We start from the raw sequence: 11,185 nt of genomic DNA on the forward strand, positions 1-11,185 counted from the left end.
ACTTGATATCAGTTTGGCTGCATGCTTAGGTTTATGATCACTTAGTTTCATAGTTGTTTCACATGGTTTCACTGCAAATAAACCTCTGTTCATTTCCTTTTGCTGTTAGGTCAGATTAGAGTGAAGTAACTAGGTCATAGGTTTTATAACTAGATCTTTGTTTTCTTGCATGTCTTTGTTTGTTCAGTTTGAAAAACCACTTGCAGAGTACCTGTTATCCTTCCTTACCTGCCCATACTCCATCCAACCTACCTGCTTCACCCTTCACTTATAACCCTTACCTTACATTTACCTCATTCGCTTACTTTGCCATGATTCTCATCTTCTTGAACAACATCGTTTCACCCCTCCTTGAACAAATCTCACCATCTACACCTTCTCCTCAACTCCAACCTCCAAGTCTTGAACTCCCCTACACCCCTATTTCACCTCCATACTCGTTCCTCCACCTTTTTCCCTCCATCCATTCTCCAAAATCCTCTTTTCAGAACATCCTGTAGAAATCTCTGAGCATCCTGTAGAACCCCTGCAGACTTCCTGTAGAAGCTCATAAACATGGTTTCTTGGCAGCCAAACTTTGTGAGACTCTCTGGAAGGGTGTTAGGGACCCCTTAGACCCTCTCTGAACCTTCCCAACCTTTCCCAAGCATTTCTCCTCCTTGATCCACCTCTGCACAGTCAAAAATAGTTAGAAGCACATGCATGATAATTCCAACAACTTAAACAAAAATACAAAAAGATGTTTTCTTCAGATAGAGGTAGTCTAGACACATGTATTTTACCTTCATAGAAGTAATGGCATCTCTTTTAGTAGTTTGCATGCTCTCCTTTGTGTCAGTAGGACTAGCTTGTAGAATTAGGGTTTGCTAGGGTTTGCGTTTCTTTTTGGCTTTCAGTTTCTTTTTGCAATTATATTAGCTTCCTTCGAGTTAGCTTTCATCCACCAATTAAAAAGCTTCTTCTAAGAGCTCATAGAAGTTGGCTTAAGCTCCTAGTGGACTTGTGCCAACTGACCAAGTGACAGCTGCGGCAAGAGCTAGTACTTGTGCATACAGCACCGTCGCTTCCAAGTTTGTTACGAACTACCGGGTTGATAAAATTAAAGGAGGGAGTTCCAGGAGTTGTAGCATTATTGCTACAATACTGGAGCCCACCATCTTTTTGGCGCCGTTGCCGGGGAAGCGTCAGAGTATTGGTGATTTCCGCTTTTCTTCTATTTTCCACTACAATCTTCTTCTAAGTAGTTTATTTCGTTTCCATTATGCAATTTCGTTTATGCAAAAGTAGATTAGCATTTCCCGCTTTCATAGATTAGCATTTCAATTCCGCAATTTCATTTCTGCAAGCGTAGATTAGCATTTCAATTCTGCAAGCGTAGATTAGCATTTCATTCCTACAATTTCATTTGAGAAAAATATATTAGTCCTTTCCTGCTTTCATTTCAATTCCGCATTTTCATTTTAGCAAGATAGTTAGTTGCAGTTCAATCTATTTCAGTTTTGCATGTAGAAGTAGAAAAAAGAAAAAATCAACCAAAAAGATTTCATTTCATGTCTTGTAGGAGTAGAGATAAGTTAGAAAAATGATTGCACAACACCCCCACTGCTTCACACAGCCAACGTTCTCTCTTCTTCGATGGTTGTGATTAAAGAACCCCTGGGTGGACATCAAGGCATATTTAAAGAACCTCTAGGGGAGAAGAAGAAGAAAAAATTCCTCTGGAGCAAATGGCTACAAGCAAAAATGTTGGGAGCAACATCTTGTCCAAAGATGAATTTGAAAATCAGATCAAAGATTTCAAGAGTGATATGAGGTAGTTTCTTGCCATGCAACTGGATACCTTGCGGATCCAACAAAAGCAAGAGGAAGCCAAGAGGGCTTTGGTCATTTTTTGTCCTAGGTGCACTAGAAAGCATCCTAGGAACGAATGTCCATTGTACTCCATAGAAGTGTGTTTTGTCTGTGAAGAATACCATCCTACAGATCAGTGCCCTTCCTTACCCAGATTCAAAGCTGCATATCAGAGATCCAAAGGAGCCACTGAATCACTCTATTACATGAACCAAAGTTGGCCACATGGGCCTAGATCTTACCAGCAGGAACTGCAAGGGACACCCGAGACCTATTATGACCCCTATCAAGCCACTTTCATGCCTTCTTGGGGTCCCCTGCTCATCCTTCCTGGTTCACACCTCCTCCTTGTTCCTTCACAGATCCATATTATGCCCAACCAGCTGCTCATTCGTTTCACTCTTATGCTCAGCCACAGCCTCAGTGGAATGCACCTCATCAGGGGTGGAGGCCCCAGTACAACACTCCCACTTCGTTTCCTCCACCACCTGCTCATCCACAACCATCGCCTCCTCCTCCACCAAGGCAACCCCAAATGCCTGCCCAACCACAATTCCATCCACCTCCATCTCAATTACACCCCTCCACTCAGCTACCCGTAGCACCATTTCCAAAACCATGCAATGGAGCAGCTCAACCAAATTGCAAAGCTAAGGCACAACATGTGCAAATGACTCCTTTTGAGCTCAATGATGTTCACCAAAGCTCAGGAAGAGCCTTGCAAAAAAGAGATCATCTTGAAAGCATTGAAGGATCACATCCAGCAAAAGAAGATTCAAAAGAGAGATCAAAGAACCATGGGCTGCACTTGATGAAGAGAAGAGATCAGAATCAGAGATCGAGAAAGCTTCCTCATGGTTACCATCAAATCTTCCATGTATTCAAGAGAAAGATCAACAAAAGGAGGAAGATGAGAAAGTCATGATAGAAGGTGACATGAAGAATGATCCAGATCAGCAAAAGGACCAAGGATATCAAAGTTATATTGAGACATGGTTCCAGACAGTCACTAAGTTGCAGCAGTACTCTCTTCCTCAGCTATGTTTTGTACTTTCAAAGTCAGATCATTTTGTCTCTGAAATTTGGATAGTTGTCAAAGCATGCATTCTGAGCCTTCACATCATCTTGTCTCTAATCTCGATGTGCACATGGCTCCATTGGAAGTATTCTTATACTTGAAAATGATTTTGTTTTTCAAGTAGGGTAGGGTAGGAAAAAGAAAAAAAGAAAAAAAGAGAAAAAAGAAAAAGAAAAAAATGAAAAAAGAGGAAAATAGAAATCTAAGGTGAAAACCTCCTCGGAGGCGCCTTAGATTGGCTCATTGATTGAAAACCTCCATGAGGCGGTCAATGGGTTGGAAAAAAAAAGGAGAAAAGAGAATAAGATCCCTGGGTGAAAACCTTCCTTGGAGGCGCCTAGGGCAGGCAATTAGGGTGAAAACCTCCATGAGGCGCCCTAGTTTTTTTTCAAAAAAAAAGAGAAAAAGAAAAATAAAAATAAAACTAATTCCATTGGCTAATTGCAGGTTGCAAGAAGGACGTTTCATGACACGAGGAGCACTCAAATCAAGGTTAAAGGAATTTTTCTTGTGCCTTCTACAGGAAGCTCTGTATTTCTACAGGAAACATCCTGTAGAACCTTTGGACGAGCCAAATCCAATTTCAAAAGTGAATCTAATGGTGGGAATCTGTTGATTAGGCCTACAAGCACTTGTGTGTCCATCCCTTGCCTTTCTCCATCATTTTTTCCACCCCATTGTGCTTCTACAGGAACTTCCTGTAGAAATTGTGGGAAACTAGACATGGCTTTCAAAAAGTGGTTTGGCAAACATGGTAGCTTCCTCAAGGGTTCAGAAGCCCTCATGCAATCTTCCAACTCCTCCTCCATCATCTCCATACCTGCATCACAGCCCAAGCTCAGTTTTCCCTTCCATGCAAACACATAGAACAGAATTTGTTTTTGCCATAACTTGAAAACCATGCATCCATTTGACAAACCATTTTATGGGGAATTGTACAAGGGTGATGACAACATGCCTGAGCAGTTTCATGCCATTCCGGTGCACGGTTTCCAAGAAATCAGCCTCCATCACCATCAGCCATTTTTGCATTTTCTCCATATCCATGCATCCGTTTCAAAACCTGTTTCATGGGGATATGCATATGAGTGATGGTAACCTACCCAAGCAGTTTCAGCTGATTCTGATGCACGATTTCTGAGAAATCGAGCTCTGAAATCTTCAGCCATTTTCCATTTTTCTCGAAATCTGTGCATCCATTGATCACGATTTTTCTATGGGAGATGCATAATGATCATAGGAACATGCTCACCGAGTTTCAGATCAATCCGGTTTATCGTTTGAGAGTAATGGCGAAAACAAGTTCTGGTTTTGTGACCATGCAGCAGCAGTAGCTTGAAGGTGCAGATCTGAACGTGGAAACAATTGCATGCAGCTCAGATCCGGCCAGAGGACACCTGCACAAGGAAAAGCAATAAAAAATCATCAGCCAAGCCCTCATGCAATCAAAGGATCCAAGCATGCAGCAGCAGAACATGAGCATGCAGCAGCAAAAAGCTTCACAAGCAGCCGTTTGACTTCAGGTACGTGACTAAACTCGTTCCTCTATTCGCATGAATGTAATTCGTAAACAGCATGAGCAATGAGATGGTTGGATTTAGAAAAATCGGTGGCCAGCTAACTGGCCACCCTCATCCAGTTCAACAGCGCTTGGTGGGTGAATGAGACACGTGCGCTCAGCCATCTCAGGAAGAAAATTGAAAACAGGTAGTGATGGACAGTTAAACTTCAGCGTGATTGATGGATGAGATTACAGGCAGAGGACTACAGTTCGTAATTACACTACAGTGGGGACCAACAGTCTGCATGGGGCCAACGTGCAGTTGGCCAGCTCACCCTCCATCAACGGAAATCTTCATAATGGCCAATCGAACTCTCACCGATGTTGTTTCCAGTTTATCACATTTCTTGCAGCTGCAACAAGCTCCATACCAGCGCCATAGCAGCAAACCAAGCTTTCTCAGCCATTTTTTTTTCTTAAACCCACCTATGCAAGGGCGTTCTACAGAAAATGGGTGGGTCTTCTACAAGAAGTATGACACAACGTTTTGGAACAAAGAAACTTGAGCTTTCCCTCATCAGATTTGGAGTTCCGAGAAGGGTAGGCTCGAAAGCACTCTTCCACGCATGATATATATTTTGAAAGGTGGTGAATTGAACTATCTGGAGCAGGAAAATTAGAGACCAGTTTGCCTGTAAGTCAAAAATAGCAGTGTGATTGTGTGTTTCATGGAATTTCTCAGTTTTTCTGCATCTCTCCACGTTTCTGGTCTAAAATTCTCTTATAAAGAAGGCATATGCAGCTGTGAGAGCCAGCCTATGGATGTAACTTTTAAAATTTTCATATCTGAATTTTCCCTGAGAAGAAAACTTGGTCTCTGTCCTCTCTCTGTAGAAGCAAACTCTTCCTCTCATAACCAGATAGCTGAAGAATTCTTAATGTCCTTCAGATCTCTTTCTGCCAAAAAAAAAAGGAAGAGAACAGAAGAAAAAACGTGGTTAGGGTCTTTTGCATGCATGAACATAATTGTTAAAACCATGGAAAATTTTAGGGGCTAATGTTCGCCCAATGGGCTAATTTTCCATGATTTTTCCACAAAAAAGATTCGCCAATTTCCAATTTTATAAAAGACGATTCGCCCAAATTTTAGAATATAAAATTATTTTACCTTAAAAATCGCCAACATTGTATAGAGGCTATATATAAAATCATTATAAATTTGAATAATTTTACAAATATATCAATAAACATTTTATAGTTTGCATATTAGGGATTAGTGAGATTCGCCAATGTTTTTAAACTTCAAGAAATTTTTCCATCCTTAAAATTTTCCTTGGTTAAAATAGAGTAAGGTATCATATCAAAATTTTATGCAGGTGATCCAGGATTGTAAAGGGATTATGTCACAGATCCAAGCTAGTTTGGAGATGTCTAAATCGAGAACAGGAGAAGGAAAATATGGTGCATTTCCTGTGTCCCAGACTATTACAACAGCTCTCATTATTGCAGCTTGGTACTCTTCCAATATTGGTGTGCTATTGCTTAACAAATGCCTACTTAGTTTTTGGATGCAGATACCCAATATTCCTCACAATGTTGCACATGTGTGCCTGTTCATTTTATGGTTTTCTGGCAATTTCATGGTTAGAGATTGTACCAATGCAGTTCATCATCTCCAGGAGACAGTTTCTTGAGATATTGGCACTGAGCTTCATTTTCTCCTTCTCGGTTGTTTGTGGCAATATTTCTCTGCGCTATTTGCCAGTCTCCTTCAATCAAACTATTGGGGCAACAACTCCCTTCTTCACAGCAATATTTTGCATTTATAATAACATGTAAGAGGGAGTCTTCTGTGGTTTATATGGCCTTGGTGCCTGTGGTGTTTGGCACTGTTATTGCAAGCAACAGTAAGCCATTATTCCACCTTTTTGGCTTTTTGGTTTGCCTAGGATCAACTGCTGCCAGAGCATTGAAATCAGTTGTTCAGGGGCTCCTGCTTACCTCTGAGGCAGAGAAGCTTCACTCTATGAATTTGCTCATGTACATGGCACCAATTGCTGCACTGTTATTGCTTCCTGTTACTCTTTTTGTGGAGGGTAATGTAGTAGCGATTGCTATTGAAAAAGCCAGAGAAAACACCTTTATCATATTCTTGTTGCTTGGAAACATGACCATGGCTTATCTTGTGAATTTAACCAACTTCCTTGTTACAAAACATACGAGTGCCCTCACGTTGCAGGTTTTAGGAAATGCCAAGGCCACCATTTCTTCCATATGATTGCATATACTTGTGCACTCATAACAAGGCTGAGGATTCACTAAGAAAAGCAGCAGACAGTGAGGAAGAAGAGCAGAAGGGCGAGAAGACGAAGGCTGCCACAGCCAAGCTGAAAGGAAAATCACCCTCAGCCAAGCAGGCTAAGACAGTGCCGACTGTTTCTACAGGAAGACAGAGAACTGTTAGCAGACTGTTTCTACAGGAAGACAGAGAACTGTTAGCAGACTGTTTCTACAGGAAGACAGAGAACTGTTTCTACAGGAAGTTTGAAAAGAGGGAAGCCAAAGGAGAAATCAGCCAAGATGTTAGCCAAAGAAGCCACCAGGGCCATCAAAGATGAGGAGAGAGATTGGTTGCTCAAAGGATGAGCAACACTTTCAGTAGGGGGGTGATGATGAGCCCCAAAAATGGACAATTATTTGGGCTCATTCAACCTCCTAATTTGACTTAATCCACCATTCTCATTAGTTTATTGCATGTTTTTTATTATATTTATGTTAATAGAGTGAATTTGGTTAGTCATTATGCCAACAAGTCTAATGGGTGCTTTGCGTATCCTTTTTGGTCAACTTGGAGACAAAATTGAAGGTCTTAATGAGCACTTGGCAGCCAAATTCGTGGGAGAACAAGCTAGAGGATTTGTAGGAAAGTGTCCCCTTCATTTATGGGCCCTTACCTCGAATTCTCCACCATCAGCTCGGAGTTCAAGGGCCACCGAATCAATCAGCACAAGGGTAGCCAAGCAAGTCAAGTAGGACTGTTGTTAACTCCAAGTTTTGGGCAGCCGAGTCCCTAAATTTTAGGAGGACTGTTGGGTCCTCAAATTGTATAAATAAGAAGGCTTAGGGCCTCATTTTGGGGTTAGCCAGTTAGTCATTTTGTTAGCCAGTGGATGCTAGCTAGTTAGCCAGTAGATAGTAGCTGGTAGATAGTCATTTCGTAGTCTTGTTGTAGCTAGTTTGTAGTTCGATTTTTATGCAATAGATTAGCTTTGCTTCCAGCTCATTTTCAAGTCCTTCTTGTGGATAGTTTTGATGTAACTCTTCATTTCTTGATCAATAAAGAAGAATCCAGCTTTGCACCAACTCTAAATCTCTCTTTGGAGGTTGTAGCTCTTGGGGTTGGGCCCATCTCAAGCGCCCAGTACCTCCTTTGTTTATCTTTATGTGTGTTTGTTGCGTTCTTAAAATAAAATCTGCTATTTAGATTTAGATCTTGCTTCATTATTTAGATTTCTTTTGATGGTTAAAGTAGTTGTTTATGTTTAGAATATATTGGTAGGATAATAACAGGAAAAATCTCCAAAAAAGGGTCAGCAAACGCTTTTGGTTTCACCTCTTCCTTATTGGATCAGGGGCTGGAGTTGAAGTAACCATGCTGTCCCAAACAAAAACACTTTCTTTGCTTCACCATGCAATCATTAGTGTTTGAATCTCATTCGTGGAACTTGATATCAGTTTGGATGCATGCTTAGGTTTATGATCACTTAGTTTCATAGTTGCTTCACATGGTTTCACTGCAAATAAACTTCTGTTCATTTCCTTTTGCTGTTAGGTCAAATTAGAGTGAAGTAACTAGGTCATAGGTTTTATAACTAGATCTTTGTTTTCTTGCATGTCTTTGTTTGTTCAGTTTGAAAAACCACTTGCAGAGTACCTGTTATCCTTCCTTACCTGCCCATACTCCATCCAACCTACCTGCTTCACCCTTCACTTATAACCCTTACCTTACATTTACCTCATTCGCTTACTTTGCCATGATTCTCATCTTCTTGTACAACATCGTTTCATCCCTCCTTGAACAAATCTCACCATCTACACCTTCTCCTCAACTCCAACCTCCAAGTCTTGAACTCCCCTACACCCCTATTTCACCTCCATACTCGTTCCTCCACCTTTTTCCCTCCATCCATTCTCCAAAATCCTCTTTTCAGAACATCCTATAGAAATCTCTGAACATCCTGTAGAACCCCTGCAGACTTCCTGTAGAAGCTCATAAACATGGTTTCTTGGCAGCCAAACTTTGTGAGACTCTCTGGAAGGGTGTTAGGGACCCCTTAGACCCTCTCTGAACCTTCCCAACCTTTCCCAAGCATTTCTCCTCCTTGATCCACCTCTGCACAGTAAAAAATAGTTAGAAGCACATGCATGATAATTCCAACAACTTAAACAAAAATACAAAAAGATGTTTTCTTCAGATAGAGGTAGTCTAGACACATGTATTTTACCTTCATAGAAGTAATGGCATCTCTTTTAGTAGTTTGCATTCTCTCCTTTGCGTCAGTAGGACTAGCTGGTAGAATTAGGGTTTGCTAGGGTTTGCGTTTCTTTTTGGCTTTCAGTTTCTTTTTGCAATTATATTAGCTTCCTTCGAGTTAGCTTTCATCCATCAATTAAAAAGCTTCTTCTAAGAGCTCATAGAAGTTGGCTTAAGCTCCTAGTGGACTTGTGCCAGCTGACCAAGTGACAACTGCGGCAAGAGCTAGTACTTGTGCATACAGCACCGTCGCTTCCAAGTTTTTTACGAACTACCGGGTTGATAAAATTAAAGGAGGGAGTTCCAAGAGTTGTAGCATTATTGCTATAATACTGGAGCCCACCACTTGTGTAGCCATTTTTCAGGAGCATCAGGTAATGCATGAAATGGTGCAGGCATATTGACCGCACCAGGCCTGGTCCATGGATCTGCCATTGTAACACCAGTAGTGGATGATACTACTGTTGAAATTCCAGATGTTTGGGAAGGAGTTGATATTGAGGATTGCGCAGGTTGGGATGTTGAAGTTCCTAATCCCTGATGAACAACAATATGTAATGAGGGAGTGGATGGTTGACTTCGCACAGGGGAAGATGAGATGGAGGATGTGGATGAAAGTGCTTCACTGTCAGATCCTTCAGTGTTCTTCTTGGCCCTTTTCCTTTTAGGTAAAGGGAACTCAGTAGGTTCAATACCGAGCTTTCCGCTCTGAAGTCTAGTGAGGGGATGAGGTAAATTGAATTGTGAAGTCTCACTGCTTTGAGATACTTCAGATTTCTGTGGTGTTATTGAGAATCCTTGAAGTTTCTAGATGAGTAACTGAACTTCAGGGGACTCAGGACTTAATCGTTCTGGAGTATGATGGGTTTGAGCAGTGGTAGTTGATTCCTCTTCTTCTTGCTTGAATACTGGAGAACCAACATGCAATTGGGAAGTACGAGGTCATGTGCAGGGAGATTTACTCTGAGAATGGTCTGTAGATTTGGATTTTCTCTCCATTCATAGTTCATGCCCTCCTTCTAGCGCCAAACATGTTGATGCCCCAAAAATCGTTGTATCAACAGTGGGGGATAACCACTCGGTCTGGACCTTAATACAGCTCCTTTTCCGTTTGGAATGGTGGCTCCGACTGGATATAATGGGACCAGCTTCCCAATAATGAATATAAGGGGATGGATGAGTGATTGATTTCTAATAAATGATAATGAATGGATGACTTAATCTATCATTGAAAATATAAATAACTATTCTATCCCGGGAGGCTTCTATTCTTTGAAGTGCAACGTTTGATGAGCTCTATTCATCGATAGGCATATAGATGACTCTAAGCAATAAACATAGACATTCATTTACTTAATGATTACTTTGTTCAAATTGTTGAACAAAGTGATTAACACATTGTTACACTTATCCTTTTATATTACCGATACATGTATGATTAAAATAAAAGCATGCTGTAAACATCCAGAAGTGGAAAGTATAAAGGATGTTGTTAAAGACACATGCATATATCTGATAATAGCAAGAGCGATCAAACAACAATTCACAAAACGGAATGAACTCAGACATAGATAATAGTACCATATTAGCTGCAAATCACTCCCAATATCAATCGCTATTTGAATTCCTTCTTCCGATGTAGAAATACTTTTAAACAAAGGCAGTAGTGCACATTCACATAAAAGCTTCGTTATCAAAATTAGAATAATTGGCCCAATGTTTATAAAAGAATATGCCTGAAGTACAGTAGTGCAACTTCAGGTTTAAGTCATATACAGAAGCTTACGACCCTTTCTAAATACATGAAAGGGTCTATAAATACTTGATTAAAACTAACTAACTATGAAACTAAAATCCTACTTAATTGGTACAACTTGAATCGAAATATCTTCCTCACGGCAATCTGGCAGTCGGCAGCATGATTCATCACTTAGGTTGTTTTCCTTTAGACCTGAGCTGGCATATTGCAAGCATTGGATCCACTTCTGGTGGTCGGTTGAGACGAGAATTGAGTTGGGCAGCATAGGTGGCATCTTCTATATCGGGAATGATACACCCGATTGCATCTATGAGGCACTTGAGGGCGGATCTCTGGCTGTATGGTTTGACTAGGAACAACCAATAGGTGTCCCATGTAAAACTGTTAATTCTTGCGATTAATCTCCCATTTTTCTCCAGCTCTTGATAACATGACTGCTCCAATGTGTTAGCTGATAGCAAT

General features: G+C 40.8%; 1 pseudogene; it reads left to right on the forward strand.

The window, feature by feature from the left end:
* Nucleotides 1-5,854: 5,854 nt before the first annotated feature.
* On the forward strand, nucleotides 5,855-6,708 carry LOC149235499 (putative sugar phosphate/phosphate translocator At1g12500 pseudogene; annotated as a pseudogene).
* Nucleotides 6,709-11,185: the final 4,477 nt, after the last annotated feature.

This window comes from Pinus tabuliformis, chromosome 8, assembly GCF_031772625.1.
Source record: "Pinus tabuliformis cultivar Carrire ecotype Pingquan chromosome 8, CPIR1, whole genome shotgun sequence".
In the NCBI taxonomy this organism is placed as follows: Eukaryota; Viridiplantae; Streptophyta; class Pinopsida; order Pinales; family Pinaceae; genus Pinus; species Pinus tabuliformis.